Source organism: Pholcus phalangioides, unplaced genomic scaffold (genome assembly GCF_987345545.1).
Source record: "Pholcus phalangioides strain wild (caught in Gottingen) unplaced genomic scaffold, Ppha-v1.0 ptg000010l_1, whole genome shotgun sequence".
NCBI classification, from domain to species: domain Eukaryota; kingdom Metazoa; phylum Arthropoda; class Arachnida; order Araneae; family Pholcidae; genus Pholcus; species Pholcus phalangioides.
In genome coordinates, this window is record NW_028301603.1 from 40,411,529 (window position 1) to 40,436,483 (window position 24,955).

The window sequence follows — 24,955 nt, forward strand, 5'->3', positions numbered from 1 at the left end:
GAGGGAAAAATTTGGGGGGGGGGGGAAAAACCGGTTTTCTTATTACGGGTAATTTTTTCCGCATTTTTAGAGAAGTTTTTCCCAACTTTCCTCCTTTTTCTTGAATTTCTCAGTGAATATTGCATTTAGAAACGTGAGATTTATTTTCACTCTTCATGTGTGAAATAGACATAAATGTCGGAAAAAATTCACAAAAATTCGTTTTTGAATTAAAAGTTCGAAAATGCGCAAAAATAGGCATTTATGGTGTATTTTGCCTGAACTTCCGAGCTCTAGTAATTACATGAGACGTTAATATTGTCTCCCTTACAAGGTGGGGTGAGTCATGCCGATACGGCGCTTAATTAGAATTTTTTTTTTCGGTGTCATCTTTCCCGACAATTGTACTCATTGACAGAACGATACGATTTTTGATTTCGTATAACGTACGCAAATTAGTGCTTTTCGATTTCACCGCCATCTTTTGACAACTAAAATCGACAAATAACATTAGAATGAGAAAAAGAGAAATAATTTATTTTGTTTTCTCGACATCTGAAACAATTTCCATCATTATTCGAACATTTCAAATTAAATGGCCAGTAAATTTTTTTTGAATGTTCAAAAGAGTAAATATTTATCTGAAATTTATTAAACTGAAAATTAACTTTCTTCCTAATAACACAATCACTTTAAATAGTGAGCACTGAAGGTGCTTACCGAAATTATGTTAGCGATTATGCATGGTGTGTGTGTGTGAGAGATAGAATACACTTATATAATTTCCTTCGTCCTATTTTACTGGCAAACCGAGTGTCCTAAAAAGCATACTTCAAATTAGAAAAATTATGCAAATAACGTGTAGAGCTCAGGTAAGTCATTCATGTCTCAAGGAATTTTGTGTATAGTTATTTATCTATACATATATAACCGCATGTCCTGACTAACTGATTCATCATCACTGAGCCGTAACCACTGAAGCTATAAATACCAAAATTTGGTCAATAGTTTTGTTTTATGACGTAAAAACTCACAAAGAAGTGGGTTTTCCAAAATGTTGACCCTAAAAGGGGTCAAAAAGGTGTTCAAAGGTTATACAGAGAAATCATAACGGAGCCGAAACGGCTGGAGGAATATTTATAAAATTCGGTCCGTAGTTCCTGTCAAGAAAGTTTAAAAATTTTATTAAAGAAATTGACGCGAAACGATGGTGGTGTTTTTTCTTGTTGAGGTGAGCTGAAAAGGGGGCAGAGGAGAGATGATGAATGAAAGTAAGACAAAATGCAAGAATGATTTTGGCGTTGACGTTATACTTCATTAAAAACATAAGGAACAAAGTTGAAAAGTGAACAAGTGATTGTAATAGATAGATAGATAGAACCGCTCACAACCCCGGACTGATGCAAAGCACCTTACTTCCGTTATCTCAAAAGAGGCAGAGTTGTGTCGGAAAAGTTAGCAAAGATTTATAGTGATGACTCCCCTTGCCCCATTCTCGCAAGTTTCGAATCACTCGTTCGCGTCGTTCTCCCCACGAAGACAGCCATCAATTCGATGCAACGTACAAGCCATTCGACAAAAATGAGTGACTGAATCCAATGATTAGGGAGAAAAATTGCACCTGCGCCCAGTGGCACCTAAGGGACGAAGACCGCAGCCTGGGATTTCGAAAGAAGTCGTTTGGAAAAGACTTGTGGGCAAGAAAGAAGAAGAAGAATCTGGCATGTTGAAGTGGGAGAGATTTAAGAATAGTCTAAATACACAACGTATACAAAATATATATATACAGCGCCTCGACTGTGAAGGGAAACGATGAAACAAAGACACCGTCCACAGTGCTGGGCAGTTTTGTCTGTAATAGCTCACTTAAGGGAGCTAAATCATTTGCCAGTGAAATATCTAAATATACGAAATGGATGTCAGGAACATTATTTGATCAAGCGATGTTCGCACATAGCAAAAGAAGAGGAGGAGGATGGGGGAAATATGGCCGTAGGAGTACTGAAATGTAAGGGTGTGATGATGATGATTATTATTATCATCATTCCTCCGAAGAAGAAGGAAAGGGGGAAAAGGAGAAACGGACCAATCAGCAGATTGAGGTGAAAACAAATTATATTGTTCAAGTCGCGCACCTCGTTTGCGAATGGCCTCTTTCTCTGCTTTGTCTCGCTGCTCGAGTATGTAAGGTCGAGAACAAACCAATGCATCTGTTTTCGTCGCTAGTCATTATTATGCACTCCCGTACCTCGTTGTCACCTCACTATGTGTTCTGTCTTAAATTCCCGTTTTAGAGATGAGTTTTTTCCCTTCCTAAAAATCAACATCTCGAAAAACAAGCATTTTCACGCAACATCCAGTTTTCTGCATATTTTGCAAAAAATCGAATTGTTAGAATATTTGGCGAGCTAAACGCTTAAATATAAATCACTGTAAGGATATGAAAAGTTAGTTATTGAATTGGCGTGATGTGGGAAATACCAAATATGGTTTAATGAAATAATTTCTGCGGAAATCTGGAACACACATAATAATTCCTAATTTTATAACAAGTATTCAAATTGAAAGTTAACCCCCCCCCCCCACCTTTCAGACACGAAAATGTCCAATTTTTTTTGTTTTTAATTTTCCAAATGTTTCAACATTTTTGATGTACAGAAAATGCATTCAAAACCAATTTCAACAAATCTTTTTTTTTTCTTTTTTTTTTTGAGCACAAATAATTCACTTCTTTCAAACTTCTTCGGCGAAGAGATGATGCCGGGCATATTCATCTGCACATACAATTTTTTCCAGAATTTTATTGCTAAATTTCATGTAATAAATCACCCTTTTTCCGGTGGCACTTTCTCCTGGAAGACGTCTTAAAAAAAATAAAAAAAAACCCTGAAAATGGTTTCACACATTCGTGGCACCGAGTCTGAAACGAGGTTTATTCGAAACAGCTCAGCACTCGAAAAATCATTTCAATGACTGGTGATGTCTTCCAGACCACTTGCACTCGTTAATTGAGCACCAAAGAAAAATCTGAACCAATTATGCGACAATACTAATTGAAACACGCGAAGGCACTCATTCGCGAAAATCACGTATCTTAGAAAATGCAATCTCATAATATTGCAGAATCCATTATTTCACATTCGTCTTCTCTTTGATCATATAATGTTTAAAGTAGAACAGGGGTTTTCAATTTTTTTTTCTATCCTCTGTGCCCCATTTCCCTGATCAACGCTTATCCGCGGCTCCCCTAAAGCAGTCTAATAAAGAGTCGCTTAGAACCTCTGGCAGGATCACCGCTCCGCGACACCCTGACGAATGTTGACTGCTCAAAAGGGCACCGCGGCGTGAAGTTTGAGAACCCCTAGAGTAGAATATGAAAACGAGAGATGCTCGAAAAATTCCGCTCTGAGAGAAAACCCTTTTTTTTTCTATGTATTATCGAAAATAATGATGTTGATGCCACCTTGGCATTGTATCAACATCAAGAGAAAATGTTACTTCATTGTTATAACAGCCCCTTGCAATCGCAGTAAGTCCGTAGATGTTAGTTTTTCTATTATTTTGATGACTGATTAGTGTAATTGCATATAAAACACAAAAGCTAACATGTAAGGGTCTTAATATTAGGCCTTAATGCAATCGTGATTGCGGAGGGCCGCCAGAAAGTATGAACTATTAAAGACCAATGAAGTACCGCAAAGGATTAAGGGTTTGCCTGCAAATTTATAATCCTAAGTAATATCTCACCTAAACGAAGCCCAAAGACGTTAGAAATTTCGTTGGAGGATCCCCGGTCCCGTGGAATAGGGCTTTAAGCTTTGATGTATTTCACTCCTTGTTAGCGGACATTCTCCCGATAGCGGACAATAAAATCAGACAAACTCTAATTTTTTTTTCAAAAATATAATTTATTCATTTTGGTCCATTAATCGAGAATTTATGATATTCGACGGCGATTATGAACAATCCCAAGTTCGTATTGGTAAATATCATAATTCGGCAATCAAATACTTGATTAACGGAACGTAACTAAGGTCCAGAATGGTGATTACGAATTTGTTTGCGTATGATGATACGTAAGAAGAAAGCCAACATTACAAGATTGATAATGTTGTTATTAATGTTTTTATCTTCTTCAAACTTATTTTAATATAATTGAATTTTTATTGCAAAATACGTGTAGTGCACGTATCATGTACGAGTAAAAATAATCAACTGCTTTAATGAAGAGAAGAAAGGGTATAAATTTTTCCTTATTTGTAGAACACTTGCCATTTTTATTTGAGAATTATTCATAATTGTAGGGGTGAAAGAGAAAAATGTAGAGAAATTTCAAATCAATCTTTTTCCCATTAATGCAATTGGTGATTATGCATAACCACCACTGGTGTTCACTTTTACGCGCGCACACAGTAGCATATACATTTCAACATCAATATTCATAAGAACTAATCTCGACCGAAGCCGAACGTCGTATAAATGTGAAGTCGTATAACCGAAGTTTTATTCTACATCGTACCTCCCCATTAGCGGACAAAATCATCGGTCCCATGGTTGTCAGTTCTCGGGAGGTTCTATCGTAGCAGGCCAATGCCGCATTTACCGTTTTATGCAGTATATCCAATGGCTGTAGGTGAGACGACGTTCTTCAGTGACGTCACGAACTGCGCGCGGAGGCCTCCTGCTATAGATGGTGCTGGTTCCACGAACCTGCCATGTTGCCATGTACATAAATTTTGTTCATGCCTACACATTGATAGAAAGCATTGTTATTTTCATAGATCAATAACTGGTTAGGTTTCTCAGAGGCACCTGAATCCTCCTGGGGCAATGTGCTTACATAACATTATGTGACGAGTCTGTGGGTGTCTCGGTTCCTATCACTATCATTCATATCAGTGGCCAAACCTAACCTTTCAGCATTCATTGGATTTTCTTGAAAATAAATCAAAATTTCCCAATATGGACCATAACCTCCAACCATAAAATTTCAAGATAATTTTGGTTTCATCGATAATTAATTTTTGATGTTATTCACAAAAACAGGGGTTCTCAAACTTTTCCCACCCACGGCGCCCCTTACCCCAATCAATGCTTCTCCGCGGCTCCTCAAAGCAGTTTAACAAAGGATATATTCGGAAAGCCTTTGTCGGGCCACCGCTACGTTACACCCCTGACAAAGATTTTCTTCGGGAGTGGCACAGTTTGAGAACCCCCTGCACTAAAAGATGTACTTAAGAATACGCTTGATGGATTCCGCCACAAGCAAAGAAATCTTCTGTTCAGACATCTAATTGAATGTTAATTAAACAGGAAAAATTAAATAGTTTTGTTTTAAGACTAAATTATTTTTGTACCACAAATAGCGATAAATTTTTTGTCGATGACAAAAATTAATATATAGTATTGTTGAAACTGCATCATTTTCAATTCTTCTTTGCAGTGGCAACACCATCTATGGCAGAAGGCCTCCGCGAGAAGCTCGTGACGTCACTGAAGAAGATAATATCCCCTATAGCCATTATTTAGAAGCCCATGGGCAGCTAAAAAGCACTAATAAATCGGTTGTCGAAGACGTCAAGGCTGACTATTCTCTAGAAGCAACAGTCACTAAACAGAAATCGTCTTACTTTGGTCATATAAAAGCGTTCAGAAGGCTCACTAGAAAAAATTGTAATGCCAGGAAGAATGGAAGGAAAGAAAAGAAGAGGCAGACCGAGCACCAGATGGATAGAGGAGGTGTTGCAAAGCACCGGAATGAAGCTAGTACAACTGAGGCATGCTGTGAATGACAGACAAGCTTAGAGAGCCATGATCTATAGCAGTATTTCCCAACCGGTGTACCCCGGCACTCTAGGGTGCCGCGAGATATTATGGGCATGAATAAAAAATATATATATATTACAGTTCACTTAAGGTTTCTTAAACTAAAATTTAGTCAAATTAATTACTTTTATGCATGACAGACTTATCGGATAAGTCGCCATCTGGTGGCAGTGTCATCAATGCGAGCTTTGGCCTGAGTTAGGTCTGGCTGGAGAAACTGAGACACCCAGGCTCTGTCGCAAGAAGCAACGTAAGCTCTTCGCCCCCCCCCCCCCCAGAAGGGGAGTTAGGTCTGGCTGTTCATGTACGGCCCAGTTTAGCATACACGAACTCTAAGGAAACAGGATTCGTTGGATTTCTAGATAATGGTTTAGGGCGCTCACCCGGCAAATGAGAGGATGTGGGTTCGATTCCCTCAAGTCCAATTTTCTTTCTCGAATTTATCTTCGCATCAGCCAGCTGTCGTAACCTTCGTAGTGATAGCGGAAATGACATCACACACACCTTCGGATAAGCTGATAGACTTCATTTGTCAATACAGTGGAACTTCGGTTAACGAGCATATATCGTTCCGCGAACGCGCTCGTTATTCGAATCAAACTTTTCGTAGGAAATAATGGAAACTTGGATAATGTGTTCCACAATTATTCATTCACATAAAAATGACTAGCAAGAACGGCATTGAATCCATAATACAATGCAATAATAATAGCATAATATAATGCAATAGAATACATACATTCGACGAGCCAATGGATTTTCATAGATATTGACCTTGGCCCCACCTATCCTGGGCTAGAAACCACTGAACTTCTCTCTTGCGGAGGAGGGGGGAGCCGTCTCAACATCATGGCTCCTCAGGAAAAAAGTGCAAGGCTGTCTTAAGAGCCCCATCGGCTTCCCCCCTTAGATACAGTAATTTTTCTAAGGAAACTTGGATAGATAGAACCTCTCGCAACCCCGGACTGATGCAAAGCAACTTACTTCCGTTATCTCAAAAAGAGGATGAGTTGCGTTGGAAAAATTGGCAAAGATTAATAAGCCCTCATGCCCTGTGCTCGCAAGTATCAAATCACTCACGTCGTTCTCCCTATGAAGACATTTATCAAGTCGATGTAACGTGCAAGCCATTTGACTAAAAATGGATATCTGAACCCAATGATCAAGGAGAAAAATTGCACGTGCGCTCAGTGGCACAGCTTGGGATTTCAAAAGAAGTGAGCAGAAGACTTGTGGTGCAAGTAAGAAGATGAAGTTGGCATGTTGAGGTGGAAGATTCGAATGATCTTCAGAACACTACATACAAAATATATACAACACCTCCACTGTCACGGGAAACAAAGCCTCCATCCTCAGTGCTAAGCAGTTTTGCTTTCCTTTCTTTTTACAGAATATGCCATATATATACACACACAGAGCCTCCGTTCGCAGTGTGCTGGGCATTCACATTTCCCCGTACTTGGATAAAAATGTCTGTCTATTATGGTGTTCACATATGAAGCTCTCAAAAATTTTGACCAAATGTCATTATCATGAGCACCTCTTTCAAACTTGATGCCTCCAGGCCGTGCCTACGTATTAAGACGGCACCGACAAAGTATTTTGGGGTCACACGTACTTTGCTGGAGAGAAGTAATAGCTTATATATTAATTACATCCAAAAATTGTAGTAACAGATCTCATCATGTGGTCCCACTATGGATATGAGGGCCCCGGGCCCTGCCCATATCAGCCCACGGATTTAGATGGTCCTGGTTCCATGCTGCGCTGGATTCAGAAAGTGTGTGTTAACATTTTCTCCCACCATAATTCCCTTGAATCAAGGTATATGTTTATCTTGTTTAAAAAACGGCTAATGCCGGTGTGCTATACTAATAATTTTTTATATATTATTGTTTTTTAAATTATTGTTAATGTCACACAATATTTTTTTGTCACTTTATCACGCTATTCAGAAGCCGGTCAACAAAGTCAATCGGAAAATTATAACAGTTTTATTCGATAGGTGACAGCAAAAGTTCTAGTGAAATGATTTTTCTTTGCATGCTATAACATAGCATGTAATGCATAATATACATATAATTCTGCAGTATTTTGCAATCTGGTGCCATGTGGCACGTTCGTGGTCCTGGGATGCTTTAAAAGGGGACCAAAAATGGAAAGGGAGCCACGACAAGTGCTGAAGGAAGCCACACCATAGACTAAAGATATAATTATTATTCTTACTCTGTGAACCACACACACAGAAAAGGTGAAAATTGCAGCTTTCAAGTAAAATATATATAGTACGTATAATGTAATAACGCCTTAAACAAACATGCAATACGATATATGTGGGTGTTTATATGATGTATACAAATTAACTTACTCTAAACAACGAGAGAGAAGAGGACCATCTCGTGTTGGATGATTTACCGACTCATTCTTGTTTGCATGCTTATTCTTTTTGTGTGACTTTAAAAAGAACGTATCCAATGACACTTGCTTTTTGCCTGCTTTTTAGGAGATGGAAAATCGCATTGTCATCAGACAGATTTATTGCTTGCTTTACTGTGCTTCTATTTCATTGGGACTGCAGATTTTGTACGGATTCTCACATTTTACACATCTCTCTAATTGCATTTGGAAAGTAAGGGACTCTCTATCTTAGTACTTTTAGTCTTACATTAGTAGTCTTAAGTACTTGCCGTATCTTTCCGCTGAGAATTTCGACTGGATTGTCTCAACATTTGATTTCGCAGTCAATGCGGAGGAAATAGATTTCACTGCTTGCAAACGAGATGAATTTATTGATCTTTGCGCCGATTCCTCAATCAAATGTAAGTTCACCGAGAGTGAGGCGTCGTTGTCTACTTTTTGGCTTGGATTGAGAAAGAGGAGTATCCTAATCTAATGAAGACAGCCATTAACACACTTTTGCCCTTTTCAACATCATAAACATGCGAGCAAGATTTCTCTGCTATGGTGACAGTAAAAAGCTACGCAAGAAATAGACTACTACTATTCAATGGCACATGAACCTCGTACACATTCTACAGAATTTAGAATGAATTGGTACATTCCGGAATGTGCGTGCATGTGTTGTGAACATAACATAAAGTTTGTTTCTGTAATTGTCAGGAAATACTAATATCGTTGTAGGGGGGATTTATAGCCCCGTTAACCTGCGCAAATATTGCAGTAGTATTGGGAGTTCTAGCACCCTCTTGACTACTTGTTTCTTTCGTAAGGAAAGAAATAGGGAGCAGTTTCATTGGTGAAAATTCTTGAAGCGGGTTTTGAGCCCACTTTTCTATTTCCCATGTGAACGGAGCTTATGTGTAGCGCTGCCATCTGTTAAGAAATAGACTCCAAGACCTTAAGGACAATTGACGTGTTTCATTGCCAACTGAAAGGCTTGATTTCAGGTATCTGTTCACTACGCATCAATCACAAGTTTCCCATTAATGATAAATCGAACATAAATCTACTGATGTATTTTTACTCAGTGATTTTTGTTGTGGTAAACTGTATTCAAGGAAGGGTGCCCCAAGTTTTTAATATTATTCCTAAAGGGTGCCGAGAACTTCAAAACGTTGGGAAACGCTGATCTATAGAGTCACCAGGAGTCGGAATCGACTCGATGGTTCCTAACAACCGATGGCCATTATATATAACAGGCCGACGCATGCGCCTTCTTTAACCCCTTTTTTAGTACATGCGATGGCTATAGGTGAGATGACCTTCTTCAGTGACGTCACGAGCTTCGCGCGGGCGGAGGCTTTTTGTTATAGAATATGCTTTCTGTGGAGGTCTATATATATACAGGGTGATTATAAAAAAACTATCCCGACACATGGGCCCCTAACTATCATACCATTCACAGAAACTGAATGAAATTTTGGCATAAGGTATTTTGAGGTATGCGCTCAAGAATGATATGGAAAACAACAGTGTCACTCTAACAGTTACGGTTACAGTGAGAAAGTTTCGAAAATATCAAATGGCAACACCAAGTTTTTTGTATTGGAATGTGATCTCCATTGTGAAAAACCCTAAATAGCGTTCGAACGGCAACTGTAGCATGAAAATCACCGGCGGTAGATAGGCTAAAAGTGAGGACAACCAATAAGGACAGAGAAGCAGCATAAAATAAAGCATTTTATTGTGTTTCACAAATTTTCCACATGACCTTGTGGAGGACTAATCAGGCTGGGATATCAGCCGAAGAAACGGTGGGACGAATGAAACGAACATTAATGCTCTGGTGCACGGCAAAGTCCTTTTTCCTTGCCTAGCTCCGGGGTTTTTCGTGCTACAGGTGCCATTCCAACGCTATTTAGTGTTTTTCAGTATGGAGATCGCATTCCAATACAAAACACTTGGTGTTGCCATTTGATATTTTCGAAATTTTCTCACTGTAACCGTAACTGTTAGAGTGACACTGTTGTTTTCCATATCATTCTTAAGCGCATACCTCAAAATACCTTATGCCAAAATTTCATTCAGTTTCTGTGAATGGTTTGATAGTTAGGGGCCCATATGTCGGGATAGTTTTTTTATAATCACCCCGTATATATATAAGTGTAAGTTCAAGTGTGCTGTGAGATCTAAAAAAATAAAATTGAAGTACACCAATATTGTTTGATAGGCACGTTTAATGTAATTTTCATGCTTACAAATCAATCTCGTTGGAATTACACAAGTAAATGTTGAAACAGTGAATTTTAACTGTTATATTCTCAAAACCCTTGACGATTGGACGGACAAGTCCTGTCTTGATAATGATTATGGTCTTTTGGCATGTTAACAGTCAATGATGACGATGTTGGCTGGCACTTTATATAGAACGGTTTTCAGTCTGTTCATCAATAATAACGGTTGTTACGGAACGGGAAGAATCCGAATCTCCTGGAAGAACAACAACATGCATCGAAAGCTATCATTGAAATCTCTCTTCAAATATGTACTTTTTATTTCTAATTGTAAATAGCATTGTCTGAAAATCGCTACGCGTTTTTAAATAATCATTGAATTATCTATCTAAAGAAATGCATTGAAATGCAGCTGATACATACGCGGGATCGGGTGCTGCTGTCGCTGTCGTGGTGGCGACTGGTGCGTTGCATTTGTTGCTGCTCTGCTGAGGTTTGGCGTTAGTGTCGCAGCAATTCCTGGTGAATAAGCAGCAAAAGGGGCTGATGGAAGTCACTAGTTTGCAGATCTGGGTGTTACAGGCGAACGATAACGATGGGGCGGCGAAATGAAGCGCAATCATTGACATCAATAACGTCAGTTTGACGGAGATCATGGTATACTCTTCGTTAATACCTAAAAATTGCATAATGATTGAAAATTAAATTATAACGCAGATAATTATACATATTCACGTTCGAATAGTCACATATGGTTCAAAACAATGAAAATACCCCCTTCCAATATGGAAATATTGCATATACAGTCAGGGCCGTCTTATGGACATCATGGGCCCCCGGGCAAAGTGATTTTTCTGAGGCTCTACCAGGCAAATTCTTGAAAATTTCAACCAAATCTCATTTTTGTGAGGCCCCTTTTCTCTTGAGGCCCCCGGGCCGTGCCCGGGTGGGCCCATGCCTTAAGACGGCGCTGTATACAGTCGAACTTTGTAGATTAGTATGTAGCTCAAAAAGACCATAAAAAATATAGAATCCAGTCTGAACACATTCCAGAACATTTTTTTTTCCTTTTTTAAATGCCACCAAGGCTTATTCTGAAGAATATGGAGTCCAAAAAACAACAACTACTGTAAAAACTTGTTGGGATTGACTGAAGATGTTTGTAATGTATTTTGTATTGTACTTATGTGTGAAAAACGAATGCGAAATCACAATTATATATACATTGTGCAGTAAATCTGTCATACATGCTTAACCCTACGGCCGTCTTAAGAGCGTGATGGGCCCCCGGGCCAAGTGGTTTTTTGAGGCCCTACCTGGAAAATTCCTGAAAATACTACTAATGCCATTTTTTACTAATGCCATTTTGCTACATTCAAACAACAGTGTTAATATTTTGCAACAAACTTCACAATTTAATTGTTATTATTGCTTTACTCCCTATTATCATACTATTTTTGTATCTCACTATTATCATCTTTTTCATGCAACACATTCATCGAACATCGGTCACAAATCCGAACCACAACAGTTGTGTTTTTTATTTGATAGGTGACGGAAGGGGTTCCAGTTTTAAGGATAATCCTCAATATACTATGCTACCGCTACTGTACAGGTAAAGAAACCTTCCAGAACAATCTCCATGATTCTCGTGAGATTACTCTTCTCTTGGCGTCATGATATTGCCGAATCATCGGAGCTGTCGCTCAGACATTCCAAGTTTTAGTCAATTTAGCGAGACTTACAGAGAAATGCGTTACTGGCTACAAGTGGAACATGGAATAATGAGTGATAAATTAGAACTATTTGCATAATTACTTTCGTAAAACTATGAAAAAAAAGTGGTTTCTCCCAACTTTTAAGCCGTATCCACACCGGTCATGCTACGGGATTCTGAGCTGCTCAAAACTGGCTTAGGATGCGTGAGACAATGCAAAACCGAACATTGAAATAGCCAGCGCTGTGCTATAGCCACACCTCAAAATATGTTGTTCCGTGGATTGAAGCTGCGGGTGTGGGTCCCGCTTCATATGGGCTCGTTTTCTTTCCATCAACCGTGCCTGGTGTTTATCCGTCATCAAGAGAGAAACGGAAGAAAAGTCGCAAATGCAAGTCCTCAGTAAAAGACTCGAGTTAGAACTAGTCGGCATGATTTTTTGTCTTTAAATATTGCTTCAATCCCATATTCGCCCCTAGACCCCCTTCCACCAAAATATCATTACTTCCAGGCAAAAAAATGCTATCTTCTTTTCTTTTCCCCGTTTTTTTTGCATACCAGCCTTGTTTACCGTTATTAGCAAATAAGGGGCCATTCAAGTATTACGTCAGCATCGGGGGGGGGGGGGGGGTTCGGATTTGCTAACTTTTGATGACAAGGGTTGGTGGGGGGTTTGAAGGTTGCTTACGTCATCAACCACCCCTTTTTGAAGATATGAAATATTCTCAGCTGCTGTCGAAAATTTACTGACGCAAGGGGGGGGGGGTCAAAAATGGGCTGAAAATCTGCTTACGTAATACTTGAATGGCCCCTAAGCTATGAGAAGCCATTACTTCACGACTCTATCCCGAAAATACCAAAATACCAAATACCAAAACTAAAGCATGTCAAATTAGATTGAAATTTGGCGCATAGTTAGTATGCATGTCAGGTGCCTGCAAACAACTTGGGTTTTCACCGCAGGGTGAGTATTTGTAATCAAACCACATTAAGAGATGGAAGTCTATAAAAAATTACCAATCGACTGGGACTCGGGTCCAGGATAATGTGACGGGACTGGCGAATTGTGTGAGTAGTTCGTTTGATCGCCTCGCATTTTAAGGGATAGAAGAGTTTTCCTCATATTATTCGGATCTTAGGCTGTGAACATAGTGCGTCTGTATTTCAGATTCTGTAAACCCGCGTCGTCTCAGGTTGGTTAAAAACCCAAATTTTAACTCTTTTAACTTGAAATTCAGGTTTTTAACCAATCTGAGACGGCGCGGGTTTCCAGAATCTGAAATACTGACGCGCTATTTTTACACCCTTAGGTGGGGTGGTCTTTCCTATCGTCCCCTCTGTATACCTGCACTTGAGCGAAGGCAAACGTCTTCAGCTATGAATGGAGCTGAGTCAGACATCTTCAGCTAGGAACATAACGGGGCAGGTATCTGCAGCTACGAATAGATCGGGGGCGGGCATCTACAGCTAAGAATGGAGAAGAGGCTAGCGTCTGCAGCTAAGAATGGAGAAGAGGCTAGCGTCTGCAGCTAAGAATGGAGAAGAGGCTAACATCTACAGCTGAGAATGGAACAGAACCAGACAACAAATTCGAATGGAGCGAAGGCAGACACCTTCAGCTGTGAATGAAGAGGAGATTGATATCTTGCGCTTCAAATGTAGGATTTCTTCAGCTGCGAATGGAGTGGAGACAGAATGGACTATCTTCAGCATAGACGGAGATAGAGTTGAAAGTTTGGGGGGGGGGGACACGGTCATTATTGCTGAAGGGGGGCACGATGATGATGACGTCAATTCATATATACACATATAAGTTAGATCATCTGACTCCACCTTTGACCTTGAGGGGGGGGGGGGGGAAGAGTATTGCCCCCATGCGCTCCCCCCGTATCTCTGCCCATGATCTTCAACTGCGAAAGAAGCCGAGATTGACATATTCAGCTTCGAATGTAGCGAAGGCATATCTTCAGCTGCGAATGTAGTGGAGACAGGTAGATCCAGGGTGATGTGTCGGAGAAGAGACATATTGCTTAGTTGCATCCAGGGCCGCAATTAGATGTTTGGTCACCCTGGGCAAGCGCTCATTTTGACACCCCATTGTAATGTTAAAGGAGAAGTTTGAGAATGAAATTTGCGCCCCCTCGGGTCCAGTGTCCGAGACCCGTACTCCCCCCCTAGTTGCGGCCCTGGTTGTATCGGATCATCCCGTATTTTACGGGACAGACAAATTTTCCACACACTTGGGAGGATACGCTCTGGATACGTGCTTGCTATCCACTGAGCAGACAAATGTTAATATTTCCGGATTTATGTGACACCTTAGGAGACCTACAGATGCTGTAATAACCTCTGCCCTCAGTTATTGAACGTTATTGTTCCGTAAAGATTCAGTTTTTTTTTTCCAATTTCCTCTTTTTAATTCAATTAGAAGAAACCAGTAGTGTCACTCTATAGAATCTTTCCTATCTTGCGGAGTTTTCCAACGCCGTAGTTCGTGAGGAACGTTTGTGATATGGCTTATACAAGACTCTTCTCTGTGGAAAATACACAAACGTAAATTTTTTGTAGAAACCCTGAAAAGCTGTTGCGGAATTCCATAGTTCCGCGGAACAGCCTTTTGGAAACATACGGAATATAGAGGAAACTGAAGAGGAATGTATTAAATTTGAATGAACGTATTTCGACTGAAAAAATGTGCGTATGAGTATTTTATTATATTTTCATTAAAAATGTATAGTCGAACTTCGCGTGCCAACTTCCGTTCTTAACGATTTAGTGACATCTGGTAGAGTTTATAATTACTACATTCAAAAGCTCGTTATTTTCGTCATGAGCTCATAAATAGCCAATCATTATGAAATAAATATCATATCATACCATATGAATATTATTTATTTATTTTTTCTGTGAACCCGTGAAAATATGTTTAAATGCACAATTTATTTTCTTTTAAAATATAATACTATATGATACACATAATCATATTAATTAACAATTTCATTTTCGACCGACAGAAACTTACTAGCAGTGGGTAATCATATGACACATGACTGACCCTTAAAACAGAAATCACTAAAAAAATGTTATATCGCTTTATTAAAAAGTGACATTTCCAATGTTCAGCGGTTTTCTAGGCGTGTCCGGCCACTAACGCTTAGAAATTCCAAGTTTTTATTCTTACCACATTATTAGCCAATCAGAATCAGGCTACTGTTACGTTGTAAAGTGTACCTCCTGCTGTTACCTTTGGCCCGACACACCCCGCTTCCCATCTCAGAGTGATATCGAAGCGTTCCCGAAGGATGGGTGTATCCGGAAAGTTTTGTTATAAAAACACCAGCGTCTATTTACGATTTCGCTATTATTTTGTCATTGCGTTTCATTTGCTCACACGATAATACTACAATGATATAATTTAACAATGCTATAATATAACGATAATAATGATATATATTATATAATAATAATTATATTGACATGCAATAAATACAGTGGCTTGCCGAAACATAAGTTCTATGTTTGGTTTCCTAATGAATCTATTATCATTATGAACCAATAACAATAAAGGAATTTGTCGGCACTCTATGAATCAATAAATGAGAGCAGGGCCCAGCTCCGCGAGCCGTTATTATTGTCAACTTGATGCAACTGAACCACATTTGGATTAAATCAGAAAAAAAATGGAAACATTTTTTTAGTGATTCAACAAACGATAACTTATTGTACGGAGGTGGCCCCCCATTCCCCTGTATCGCCAAGTTCGCTGTTTGGGAACAACCCCCCCCCCCCCAACCATTCCCGTGCATCTGACAATTTGTGGTGAATTATAATAGAATAAATCATATTTATCCTGTGCAACGGTTAAAAGAAATTAAATGTTTCAAATATATATATTCAAATATATATGTATATATATATAACCTTCGTTTTAAGCGTCCCGTGAACTTCCCACTGTACCAATGGTGGTTGCCGAGCTGAAGTTGAATTTAGTATATTCATTATTAAATGTCGCCAAGAGATATGGTGGCGCCAAATGGATCAAAAGTTGAGGTACCCTCGCGGTCTACTGTGACGTTTCCATGACGTCACAGTTGCTTGACTCTGATTGGCTGGTAAGGTGGAGATCTTAGAATTTCTAAGCGCTAATATGTCCGACTTTCGGGAACGCTCTGATCATGGCCCCCACAAAGGGTGGGCTGACAAGGCTCGAGCCCTGGGGCCCGGGACGATTTTCCCCATTTTTTTGCTTTTTCACGCTATAAATTCATCATAAAGGGGCCCCGTGAAAATGTGGTCGGGGGGCCCCGCAAAAGATCCCAGCCTAGGGGCCCTGCTCTAGGATGTGGGGGCCATGGCTCTGATGTCTGTATCGGATGGGGAGCGGGGCGCATCAAAAAAAAAAAGACATAAACTAAGGGGAGTTGGAAAAGGTGCTAAGAGTAATCAACTTCACGAAATATATGGACATGTCAATGCTAAAGTAAGAGGCTTCCAAGGAGGCGAGATATCTCGTTTATGCCGCTTAAAGGGTTAAAATCCTTAATATTGCTCTTTCCTCAGGTATTTCTGTAAATGATCCAGGATTGGCAGGTTTGTACAGAGTGTTAGATTTCTGCAGATTCGTTCCAAAAGAGATTGTCTAGACGAGCGTTTATATGTAAAACGTCTTAAAGGGGGGGGGGGGAGTTGTAGCATATAGCGTCACAGTTCAATTCACAGTTCAATTCAACTAAGTCAATTCTGAGGACTATTAAAATTTACGGTGGAAACCTTGCTACAACGATACTCGATATAACGATAAATTACTCTACAATGACATTTTCTTCCGAATGTTGTTTAGAATTGCTTATAGTCTAACGTAGACTCCTCTCGATAGAACGATATCCTTTACTACGATAAATCCCTTAGTTACGATATTTTTTTAGGAGATTTAGCAACTGCTGCAACGATACTTTTTTTTTATTTCGCTCAAAATAATCTTGTAGTGAATTTGAAATTCCTCGCAAATTTTAATCTAGGGATGGTGTTTAATGGCATCGGTACATTTTGCACTATCTATACTCACAAAATATTAATGTTGTTGCCGTAAAGCTTACGGCACCACTTTCTGTGTGGCACACAAAATTGTTGTGCATAAAACCGCTTCACAGGATGGAAAAATCGACGGAATTTCACTACGACAGATACGGAAAACTGGCTGAATGAGGAGATATCGATGTTTCAGGAAAGGAAAATTCATCTCTGCCCTCACGGGGACTGGAACCCCCCATCTCTCTCTTTTGCCGGATGAGCGCTCGTTCAACTAAGCTATGAAGACCGACAGAACTCCTCCCTCCTTGGAGCGTATGTATATGCTGAATGGCTCCGCACAATGGGCGGTGGCAATATTCTGCTAATAGCTCGCAGATGACATCAGGGCCACCAGATAGCTATTAGCAGAATGTTGTTACCATCCATTGTACGGAGCCATTCAGCATATACATACGCTCCAAGTAGGGCACATTCTGTCTTCATATCTCAGTTGATAGAGCACTCGTCCGGCAAACGAGTGACTTGGGTACGAGTCCCCGTGAGGACAGAGATGAATTTTTCTTTCCTGAAACATCGATATCTCCTCACTCAGCCAGTTTTCCGTATCTGTCGTATTAACAAGGGAGAGTGACATCTTTCGCCGGAATTTCACTAATCAATTGTTTTAATTTTTTGTCACAAATGAAATGTTCCTAAATGTTCATTCGACTTTGCATGGTGTTACTAACAACGCTAATTCAGAAGAGATGACAACAACAGCATAAATTTGATGGTGACAGTAATTAATGTTGCCCCCTCGATATAACGATCACACCTCCACAAAGATAATTTTGCTTGATCCGTAGATTATCGTTACATCGAGGTTTCACTGCACTCAGAGACACCCTCCCCCCTCAATTCCACATATAAAAATGCTCGTCCCGAAATCTGACGCTACGTATCTATTGCAACAACCATCGCCATAGCAATCATTACGATCAATTACAGTGAAAGTCCGCTTTAACGGCAGTTCTCATTCACGAGAAAAATTGTCGTTGTAACGGACTTTTTTCCGTTGTAAGTGAATTTCCAACTTTTGCTCAGTCCGGTTCCAAAAGTATGGAAAACTGCTACTTTATCTGCGTTAAAACGTCTCCCGGATCATTTCGTTCAAATATTAACGAAGGAATTGAACTGTAGTCATGAAATTGCGTTTTCGTCTCACAGATGTTGATCCTAAGTTTTGCATAACTTTTTGTATCATCAAAGGGATTTTAAACCCATTGAACAATTTAAATTTTCAATTTTCCTATCGCTGCTGAATTCGTGGCAACATTTTCTCCTAAGTCTGCTACGATTAATCGATCAATTGTTAAAATCGCTGTTAAAAATTTTAGTTGAGTTAATCAACTCGATTAATCCGATTAAAATTTTTATAAAAGTTTATAATTTAACTTGATTCATTTGAAAAAACCATTAGATGTCTTAAAAGTTGCATTTTCTACACATAACAATTTAGATGCGTGACCATATTTGAAAATATTTTAATCAATATTTTCAACATGGGGCAGGGAATACAAGTAGATTCTGCGGAAACTAGTGATACTGTATATAGAAACGTCCTCTCCACTTGTCAATACAAGATTCATCGAAAGACTGGTTATTTGTGGAGATGAAGATTACAAGGAAGAAAATTCATCACTGCCCCCACGGGGACTCGAACCCCGGTCTCTCGCTTGCCGGACGAGTGCTCTACCACCTAAGCTATGGAAGCAGATCGAATACTTCAACCTTGGAGCGTATATATATGTTGAAAGGCACCGTACATGGACGGCGTCAACAATCAACGTTATTAGTTGATTGTTGAAGATTACAAGGAAGAAAATTCATCACTGCCCCCACGGGGACTCGAACCCCGGTCTCTCGCTGGCCGGACGAGTGCTCTACCATCTAAGCTATGGAAGCAGATAGAATACTTCAACCTTGGAGCGTATATTCTATCTGCTTCCATAGCTTAGATGGTAGAGCACTCGTCCGGCAAGCGAGAGACCGGGGTTCGACTCCCCGTGGGGGCAGTGATGAATTTTCTTCCTTGTAATCTTCATCTCCACAAATAACCAGTCTTTCGATGAATCTTGTAGTGATACTGTATTTCAGTTTTGTAGAAGATATACCGAGTTTTATGGAAGTTTCAGAGACAAGACCAAGATTTATTGTCTCCACTGTGAATATAACAGTTTCCTTATTCGGGAAACATCAGCTCCTATTTTTTTCCACCAGTGCCATTTGAGATCAATTCCAAGGGGGAAAAAAGTAGCAGTTTGAAAAATCGAAATTAGTTTCGAAATCAGTCACTAACGTAAAATAAATGATTTTAAAAAAAATACAAGAATGTCCAAGTAAAGAAATTACAGATTTTGCCAAAATTATGTTCAGCATTTTAAAATAATATCCATTCACAGTTGATAGATGCGGGAAACGAATAGAATATATTTTTATACAACATTATAACAATGAAAGCATCACACAATTCAGACACTAATAAACAACAAAAAGACTGGATCTCTTATAAAGCAAATAATGGAAAAAAAGTGTACATACAGTACATAGTTCATTTTTAATATTATGCTGACAATATGCCAATGTAATACAGCAATATGCTTATCTTTTTCTTTAATGTACAATAAAATACTTATTGCAAGCCCCAGGGGCACCAAATTGCTGCTCGGGAGATGTTAATGGTGCTCCCTGGTGTAGAATGTATGTATATTTTTATAACATCAATTAATATTATACAGTTACCAATACTGCGTTTGAAAATAATCGCATTTGAAAACATTCGATTAAAATTTGATTAATCAGTCGGTTAAAATTGTTTTTATTAGCTAGTAAAAAATTTTAATCTATTCCCAGCCATAATTTTTCCGCTACTTGAAAAGTTTTTTTGGCGGGTTTTTTTTGTTTCAGTCATTCGGAACCTATTTCAAACTTCTGGTGGTCTTTTTGTCACTGACAGAGACAAAAAGCATAACATTATTACGCATCTCATACAATTATATATACAGTGGGGGATCCTAAAAATAGGGAGAGAGAAGTTGAAAATTTTGACTTTTCTTTATTAGAAGCGCATAAGAGTAATTTTTTTACCAAGAGCAAGTGCTATGATGAGAAGCAAGTTTTTGAAGATAAAGAACGAAAAAACTGACAACTTCGAGATTTTTTTTTTCGTTTACGTTATAGCTAATGCTCACTAATTTTGAAAAAAAAAAAAAAACTCATTGCAACCGAATATTTTTTGCATCTTTAACATTAGCTATTTGACAATCGCTTGCAAATCACTCGTTATAACGGACTAATTCACTATACTACTACCTAACGTGAGATATGCAGTCAAAGATAACAATGATTAGAAAAATGAAATAGTTCTAGAGATGCTGTAGGAGTTTAAGTGCTTGCCCTAGATCATAGATTCCATTAACACTAGAACGACGAAAGCGGTCATTTTGACCACAAAACTACTTTGAGACGCGATTACACCCAAGCGGTTTATCTCAGGTTGTTGAAATTTCATGATTTTTATGATCTTTTTCAGGCTATTGAATTCCTAAATTACGCATATTCCAGGTTTCTTAGTTTAGTGGTAAAATGAAGTTCTACATACTTCACTTTGGCCGCTATACAAATATTTAACTAATATCAAGCCTTTTTTTATGTTAAGTGATGAGGATTTTGCCCTTCTAAAACCAGTGACGACTGGCCGGTGGGCTAGTATAAACATTTTTTCTGTAGCTTTTTTGAATGGGGCTTCAATTTCGAACACTAATAATGTGACGGAGAGTTAAAGATGAGGCTTGAAGCAAAAAAAAAAAATTTTTTTAGAATCATTTTTAAAGCGGATTTTTTATGACCTTATTTGAAGGAACTGAAACAAAGTGAAGTGTCTGTTAGCAATGGGCCCGGGGTTCAAAACATCCTATTTTAGGACAAAAACATTTGAAGTCGGGTGACATTGCGTAACAGAGGGTACTGAGAAGAATGAACAAAAAAGTACTGCGACTCTGCAAGTGACGGAACATGGCTTTACAATGACATGCTCCATCTGTGTTTGATGGAACTTTTAGCTGCAGCCAATTATATATTTAAGTAGGACAATGATTATAAAGCACACTGCTATAAAAATCATCAATCAAGACCTGAGATACATCGCTTGGGGAGGTATGCTGGAGCCGTTTCGAAGAGCTGAGTATAGGTTACGATGAAATGAGCTGATATAATGATAAAAACATGATTTTTATCCCGAAAAATTGAATATTTGCAATTGCGACTCATCTGAAATATAGCGCTGTTCTATGGGGGTCACCCCCCCCCCCCCCCACAAGCGAAATGTGATATTTCATAAAACCTTCGCAACTTCTACATGATAATAGCATTCAATCAACCCGTTGAAAATTGCCTGCATTAACGTTTTTAATTGAATAAATGGAAGAAAACTTCGATTTAAGAACGTGAAAAACTGGGACATTTTTTGAATAAAGTGGTGATGGAGAAAAGTAACTGGAAACTCCCGGAAAATACGGAACAAAATGCGATATGTATGGTCAACTCATTCATAGCAACTAATTTTCAGCGATGTGTAAAATCACCCCTCCCAACGGCGAGCTCTAGATCCGCCCCTGTGCCCGGATTGTTTGTCTTCTTACTTTGTGGATGCTCTTCCCCTTTCATTTGTATTAGACGAAAGGTTGAATCTCTTTTACCCTTATGGAAGGAGAACAAGGAAAAAGAACAAACCACCATCTCCTGCAACCAAACATTGAAAATTTTCGCATAGTCCATATTTAAATTTAAAGGTCAAGGGCCTATATATATAATGTAATAGAAATGTTTCTCTAAAGCCTAATCAAGTTGAAGTATAATATTGAGGCTTTCCCCAACCTCCATAAAGTACCGATAAAAAAGTGGAGATTTGCCATTAATGATACTAATTTTTCATATTCAAAAAGGAAATTGAAAATCACTTACAAAAATATGAGTGTCTCACGCATTGACGTACAAAACACAAGTTAAATACAGTGAAACCTCGCTACAACGATACTCCATACAACGATAAATTCCTTTTTTTTCTATCTTGTTTAGAGTTGCTTCATAGAATAATGTTAAATTGCTTTCGATACAACAATATCCTTTCGTACGATAAATCCTGGTATAAAGATATTTGTTGAGGAGATTTTGCAACTCTGGTATAACGATATTTTTTTATATATTTCTCTCAAAATCACCTTAAATATATTTTTAAATTCCTCAGAAGATTTTATTCTTTCGAGGGTGTCTAATAAAATCGGTACTTCGCAATCTACCCTCTGAATGTGTTAATGAAGTTGCCGTGAAGCTAATTTCTATGTAGTACAGAAAAATTGCTAATGTACAAGAGTTCATTGCAAAAAAACAGGTCAAAGGCCGAATAAATACTGTTTTCAGAAATTTCGGTAAAGAAAAATTATTTACGTTGATTTTTTTTTTTCTTATTGCGATCAAAATGACCACTATCCGTCGTTCTATGTCAGGGGTGGCCAAGAACTGGCCCGCGGGCTGCACGTGGACCGTGAAGTGATTTTTTGAGGCCCCGCGAAAAGGTAAAAGTACCGTGAAAAAATTAAGTTTGTGATCATTATTTGAACTATCGGTTCCAACATCAGATTTCTTGATTAACAAACTGCTTATAAACTTCTTATTTCTAGTGACGAAATTAATTTAGTAACTAACTAATTAATTCAATTAGTAATGGAACGGCTTACACACCGAAGTTGCACCACTGATGCGGCCCGCGACCATTGTTGGCCCGCGAACAGAAAAAAGTTGGCCACCCCCGTTCCATGTAGTTCGAAATTCCCGTCGTTCTGGTGTTAAAAGAGTTCCGTAAAAGCAACGATTTTGAAAAAAATTGATCAGAGGAAAAATTATTCGAGATAAAAATATCTTAATTACGAACTAAATGAAATCCCGTCAATTTTTTGGAAAAAAACAAAAACTATCAAATCTATTTCCTTACCGGTAAATATAATCCGACTCGAACATGCAAAGATCCCAAAAACAACACGGAAGCTTCTCTTGGAAGTGTTTTATTCTCCTCGGAGATTCTGAACCATTCTGTAAATCGAACGTGGAATATTCTGGAACTTATATAAATTGCTGTTCTTTTTTTGTGTGTTTTCTTTTTTACAAATTAAAATGGGAGAGTCGTGTGTAGAGAGAAAGTATCTATGGCATTGCATTGTGAGAGGGTAAGTTAGAACCAAAAAAAAAAAAGGAGGATGAGGTGAATGAGGATGATAAGTGGATATAAATTGCCGAAATTACTGCCGCGTGTTCGAATATTGCCATTTCTTCTTCTAAACAAAAAAAAAACCCCGAAGAATAAGGTATATTTCTGCCGAAGGCCGTCCTCGAGTGTATTCCGTATATACTTGAAAGTCAATATAGTATTCTTTCTGTGTTTCCAGGCATCTATTACACGGCTTTTGTTTTCCCCTCGAGAAAGTGTTTGTCGGAATCAATTTTTTTGAGGCCAGGAATTTATTTTTCATTTTGTACTCCAACAGAAGGGGAAAGGAAAATGCATTTTTTTATATTAATGTTATTATTATCGTGTGTTTATATTTTAGTTTTTTTTTTTTGTTTGTTTTCTTCTCAGCCGACACATTGTTTTTCCTCCATTGTTTTGTACACAAAGCGCGAAAATTCATTGTTTATTTATTTTTTTTATTTGAATAAATTTACTTGTGACGTACAGATTCTTGGAATTCCGTGTGCGGGGGGGGGGGGATTATTTAGAACACATTTGTTTCCCCACACAATTTCGATAATTTGCATGTGATTATAGTGGTATAAAAACACGTTCGTAGATGACACCGAGTATAAGCCACTGTGATCGCGTATTAGAATGGGATATTATAATCTTATTAGGAATGAAATCTGTCTCTAGCAAGATGTAGGACGGTGTTTCCCAAAGTGGGCAATATCGCCTCCTGGTGGGCGATGGAATGGTCCGGGGGGGGGCGGTAAAAGCTGCTGGTTTAACATAGGATCCTATAGATCCGCTTGAGTAGGGGGGCGATGAAAGAGAAAAGTTTCTGAAGAAGGGGGCGATGGAACTTAAAGTTTGAGAAACTGTGATGTAGGGGAAAGTACAAATGCGGCCTTTTCTCAACAACCGTTTATCGTAGAGATAGGGTTTCGGTTTTGTAAAAATGCTCAAAATGTGTTAAAAATTTTACGCGGTGCAAGTTTTGAGAGTGAAAATGCAGTACGTCACGAAATAAAAAAAAAATCGACATTTTTAAACGGTCCCTCTGCCATCTAACTTCCAATTACAAAGTTGTTACCTTGTTTTTTCTGAGTCTAACAAAAAAGATCCTATATTTGTATAACCGCAATATTCCATGAGATATACGAATTAAAAAATCGGAGAAAAGGACAGAATGTACAGGCGTCTTCAATGGGTGTCCCGCGGGCCACATTTGGCCTTCGGAGCATTTTGTCGCGGCCGGCTTATCATTTTCAGCAAATTGGTTGAAAACACTGAGAGACGATTAATTCTATAATTAATGAAATAAATAATTTCAGAATGAGTAAGAAAAATGATTATAAATCAATGAGAGGAACTACTTCGTAATTTGTGGCAGAAATTATTTCAAATTAATAAATGGATAATTCAGTAGCTATTGAGAAGAAATAATTTCAAGATATATCGGGAAGGAAACGGTTTCAAGATCATTGAATCAAATAATTA

The 24,955-nt window shown here is 38.6% G+C and overlaps 1 long non-coding RNA gene and 2 other non-coding genes across 3 annotated transcripts; 1 reads left to right on the forward strand and 2 right to left on the reverse strand.

Moving 5' to 3' along the window:
• Nucleotides 1-10,439: 10,439 nt before the first annotated feature.
• Nucleotides 10,440-23,309, reverse strand: LOC149081467 (uncharacterized). The gene is made up of 3 exons (XR_016193370.1): nt 23,216-23,309; nt 10,863-11,115; nt 10,440-10,695 (listed from the first exon to the last, which is right to left on the reverse strand). It is a non-coding gene; the product is annotated as an uncharacterized LOC149081467 (long non-coding RNA).
• Nucleotides 18,869-18,940, reverse strand: TRNAA-GGC (transfer RNA alanine (anticodon GGC)). Its single transcript has one exon. It is a non-coding gene; the product is annotated as a tRNA-Ala (tRNA).
• Nucleotides 19,170-19,241, forward strand: TRNAA-GGC (transfer RNA alanine (anticodon GGC)). Its single transcript has one exon. It is a non-coding gene; the product is annotated as a tRNA-Ala (tRNA).
• Nucleotides 23,310-24,955: the final 1,646 nt, after the last annotated feature.